At 35.5% G+C, this 5232-nt stretch overlaps 1 long non-coding RNA gene across 1 annotated transcript; it reads left to right on the top strand.

Moving 5' to 3' along the window:
- Positions 1-1726: 1726 nt before the first annotated feature.
- LOC140681903 (uncharacterized) lies at positions 1727-4719 on the top strand. The gene is made up of 2 exons (XR_012053124.1): positions 1727-2046; positions 4323-4719. It is a non-coding gene; the product is annotated as an uncharacterized lncRNA (long non-coding RNA).
- The last annotated feature ends 513 nt before the right edge of the window (positions 4720-5232 follow it).

Below are 5232 nucleotides of genomic sequence, written 5' to 3'. Positions count from 1 at the left end.
GGAAGGAAAAGGAAGTGCTGAGGCCACACGGCCCCCAGGTTTATCACATGCCTTGAGGGAGTGACCAGGACCTGGGAGGAGCTATGCTCCAGATTCCCACTCCATCTAAAAACCCCTTAAAATCTTGTAGGTCTGTATGTTTTGTCTTTTATATAGAGGGATTTTATAGAGACTTTTTCTCTCTGTTTCATTAAGAATTAGATGAAAATTCTATTGAATTAAAGACAGTCAGAGATTCTTTGGAGTTTAATGCAGAAAACTACTGATGGACAGAGCTTAAATGGCAAGAGCTTTCTATCCAGAAAGTTACTTTTTCCCCATACTTTTTTCAGCCAACACTACTGAAATATATTTAGTATTTAATGTAGCATGCAATCATATATCAAAACTAGCTAAAGAGAAAAAAAAAAGAGGCTATTTTAAGGAATATGCAGTTCAACATGTCTGCTGAAAGACTAGACATAGAATTTTTATTTAATCTTTAAAGTGGGAGAGACATTAACATTTAAGCAAGTTGGTTTCAAGAGAAGCCTCTGAATCACATGTCTTTGGCTCATCGTTACGCATATAGGATGGGATTACAGAAAGCAGTCTCGGATACCAGGCCCAGCAGAGTACTCATGAGCCAATTCATTATGGGGATTTTTCCTATTTTTTTTTCTTTTGCTATGATTTAAAAGAATGCAATTAAAACTGAATTTGATAATTACTTCTGAACTGGTGAGAACCAGTTCTAGAGATTATAACTGTAATTCTATGTAACCGTCAATATAAATATTCATGAACTTTCATTGTTTTATGCTTTTTTATGAAGTACACAGCTTATCTGAAGAAGTAAAATTAAAGGACTATTATTTAACATTACAGTGTAAATAAGACTCAATAGAGGGAGACAAAAATAGATGCACTGTAAAATGTAACATACATATTCTATAAATATGTTTATGCATATTTGAAATTGTATTTGAAATTGTGTGCTCTGTGCTGTGTTGTGCACTCCACTATATTCTATGCCAACCTTGGGGGTCAGAACTAGATGATTTTTAGGGTCTTTTCCAACCCAAACCATTCTATGAATACATGTATATGACTGTGTAGTTGGATTATTACACATTCTTTTACAAACATATACACAAGTCACAACACATAAAACTGTTGCACCCAAAAGCATATGTGCACATATTCTCAGAATCTCCCTTATCAATACATACTACATTGAAAAGACTAAAGAAGTTTGAATCTCAACCTGGGAAATATATGGTGACTGAAACTCATAGATATTGCCTCATTCTACCACAAAAATCAGTCAATACATAAAAGTGATCATGCACAGCTGATAACACAGTAAGAAAAAAGCCTGTCTTATTCCATTCTCAAGTCAAGATGTTCATATTAGCTACCTCCAGAGCAAAATTCCTTTTACACATGGATCCTTCAAATATCCAAAAGAAAACAACAAAAGCTGACAAAGAGTGCCTAAAGGAAACAACAGAGCTAGAAGAAAGCTCAATACTGGCTAGATTGAAACAGGCAAGGAAGTAACAGAAACAAAAATAATCTACAAAGAATTTAAACATTTTTAAAGTATACTCTCTGGGGATTTTTTGTTTTTGTTTTTTTTTTTTCTCCTTTTTTTAAATTAAACTAAAGATACAGTGGCTTAAACAGAAGTATTCTGTGTTATGTTGGTGTCCAAGATTACAAAAAGAACGTTTTCCTATTTACCATCTGAGTAGGAGTTGCCTTGGGGCAGTTTTCCTTATCTGCTGTTAATAGCCCCATCAATGCCTTGCCACATGACTCAGAGATAACACTGTCCAGGAGCAGGTGATTAAGGACACACCTCGTGACTCATAATGACCCATTGTAAGATGCTCTGCCCAGGGGGGAGGAGCTAGGCATTCCAACCCGGATAAAACTGGGGATTTCTAGACAGAGGGTCAGCCTTTTCACAGGTTCTCCGAGAAGACACAGCAACTACATCTGCCATCCCAAGAGGACTACAGCAGCTACTCCAATTTGGACTGCTACCAGCACGCTGGCCAGGTTGTATTCTGACTTTGTCAGTAGTCTTTCCCTTTGTATTATTGCATGTATTTTTGTCCTTTTCCCCTTTTCCCAATAAATTGTATTTCTGACTTGGAGTCTCTCACTGGTTTTGCTTTCAAACCAGAACAGTTAGACACCTGGGGAAACTGGCTGTAGCTTAGACCCTCCAGTCAGCAAACGTGATATTCAAATTGGAAAAAGATTTAAATCTCCTTCACTAGTATTTTCACTTCATTTATTGTGAGGCACTGAAATGTCAAGTTCAGTATTATGTGATTAAGCTACATCTGTCTCAACATGAGCAGTAACCATATTTCTTTAAGTTCAGCAGGTGTTTTGCAAAGACTCTTCAGGATTTTTCACAAAATTAGTACCTATAATAAAGCACCAGTGATGAAGAGACAGCTCTTTAGATCACTGATATATTATAGTTTTGTTCTAATAAATGTCATTGCCAAATATTTCAAAACCGAAAACAGGTTTGCTGACTGAACTGTTTTGCAAGCATGTTTGCTATGCCTTATTGCAAAGCTGTTCTTTTATAGACATACAGTTTAGAAACTTTGACTCTGCTGACTACTAAATTAGCAGCTTTTCAATTTTGCCAGACTCGTGCAACACAATTGAGATAAAATGTAAAACGCATAACTTCTGCATTAATTTTTTGTTGGCAGTGTAATAAGAATCCTCAAGATGTATTAATTGAGCTTAGGGTATGTGAAACAAATGATAGAGGCTCCCCGTCCCACCTTTAGATCTTCTCTCTCCCCTCACTTTCTTTTTTCTCTTGTCTGTACTGAGCCATTGTTTCAACATCATTATGGTACAAGACCAGTGTGGTTTGCACAGGGACATGGATCTCCACAAAGAAATCTAGTATTTGGAAAACTCAGCTGCATGTGAGGGTGTTTGAGAGACAAGAAATACCCTTTCCAGCTTTCTGGTTCTTGTTTCTTGCATTTACTGGTGGGGAGTGACTTCTCAGGCTATGATTTTGTGCATGTAAATCTACCAATTCCTAATGAATCAGGGTCAAGGAGAAAATACTGTTGAATTTCCATGAGAATATACTCACACAGCGTCCAAAGAAGTTTGAAAAAGTTTCAAGACACAGAATTAGGCAGAATTCCTTATTTAGAACCAGATTTCCCATAGGAATAAATATTTTTCCATTATTGATTTTTATACAGAACCCAAAAATCTCTTAAAAATAGTTTTCAATTAGCATTTTTTTTCAATCCTTGCAATAAAATGAAGGAACAAGCAAAAAATTATTATTGACTAAATTTTATAAAAGCATAAAATATTGGGAAGGACAAATAAAGGATATGTTTTCTCTGGGATTTTTTCAGTTGGATTTTTCCAAACTACACTCCCTGGAATTCTGAAGGAAAGTTTTATGACAGTTTTTTTCAGTAATTTGTGACCGTTTTCCAACAATATTCAGAAGCCTGAAGAATACTGGGACTACGTGATGATGAGCATAAAACTAACAAAATAAAACATCAAGTGTTTGGCTAACAAAGGCCTGAGGAGAGCACTTGGATTTTTGAAAGTCTGTACTGAAAATTAAGAACTTGGTTCCATTTGTTCTGGGTGTTTAAGAGGGTAGAGTGGATGCAGGGAGCTTCTTTGACTTCCATTATTTTCCTAAAAAGTACTAGAGTAGACAACTCAAGACCAGCAGGCTGAAGAAGAGGGTTGTGCTAGTTCTATAGCTTTTAATTTTTGTTTGACATACAAATACAGTTTAACAAGTTGTTCAATATTTCATTAACAGGCAACGGCAAAATATTTTTCATATCTGAGAGAGAAATGCAACATGAAGACAAACAAACAAACAAAATATAAATTGCAGCTCAAAATTCTGCCTTTTTGTGTTAAATATACTTCTAGTTTCTTCTGGAAACGTTGTTTAGTTCATCAACATTTTGCTGTCTGAGTAAGTGGTATATTAAGACCTAGATTACACTACAGTGATATAACAAAAGAATATCTGCAATATCTACAGTTATTTTAGCCTTTTCACACTGTCTCTGGAAAGACATAAAAGCTTCCCAGTCCCTGCATGAGTCAGCCCATCTTGAGAGGCATCTATTTCTTTTCATCAATTATAGAGGGAGCCTACTGGACTTCTAACTTTGGGGTCTGCTGGGTTCCCTTGGCTTGCTAGGATGAATCCCAGCCAAAATCCATGTCAATAGCAGTATCTATGTCAGACTTCTTGGAAGAAAAATCTCATTTTCTTCTTCTCTCCTGTCCTCCTCTGTCAGCAACTCAACTGGGAGCCTTCCTTCAATGTGCACTTTCTCTGGAGCTCTCCAGCTGTTATGTGTGGAAAATGCTGAAAACAAAGAGAAAATAGAGAATGAAAAAAAAGAGAATGTAGCTCCCAAAATAACTTCTACAATTGGTCCCCAGAGTGCAGCTCCCTCTGCAGAGAACCTTCCTGGGCTCAACTGACCAGCTCTGCAATGAAGTCGTGGCTGACAGACAAGGCTATGAAATGTTGTGTGCATTTTACAGTGTTGCTGTGAATGGATGACTGGGATTTAATTTCAGATTAATTGATCTGCTGTGACCCTGAACAACTGCAAAAAGTTTCTTGAATACAGGCTTGGCTGCCAGGGTTTTGTTGAAGCCCATAAAAATGAACATCAAAAAACCTTGTATTTGTTGGTTTGTTTTTTTCTCCTTTTAAGACCAGAAATAAGCAAGGTCACATAGAATGTAAAAAAATTTAAAAAAAAAAGAAAAAAAAAACAACCAAAAATACTGTTTGTAATGTTTTTTTCTCAGAAATCCCAATCTTTAAATAATATTTTAATAGCAATTTCAAATATACTTTTGGAAGTGCTAAACTTTTTCACCTAGAACACACGTTTATTTATGAAAAGACAAAATTCTGCACATATAAAAAAATGAAAACTGCTTTTAAGAAATTTGTCTGTTATAAAAAAGGTCTTTTATGCTTTAGATTTGCAATAATATTTTCAGTGAAATACACTAGCTCATAGGAAAAAAAAAGAAGAAACAAAAAAAAGAAATAGTCAAGGAAGTTTCCATCTTTTCCATCTAATTCTTTTACTATTCATTTATTTTAAAAGGTGAAACAGTTGCTTAATTTTCTGTTGCAAAATGTACCAAATTTGTAGTTAGTACTTTGGCAGAAATTACATGAGA

This window comes from Taeniopygia guttata, chromosome Z, assembly GCF_048771995.1.
Source record: "Taeniopygia guttata chromosome Z, bTaeGut7.mat, whole genome shotgun sequence".
NCBI lineage: Eukaryota > Metazoa > Chordata > Aves > Passeriformes > Estrildidae > Taeniopygia > Taeniopygia guttata.
This window is presented reverse-complemented; position numbering and strand designations above follow the sequence as displayed.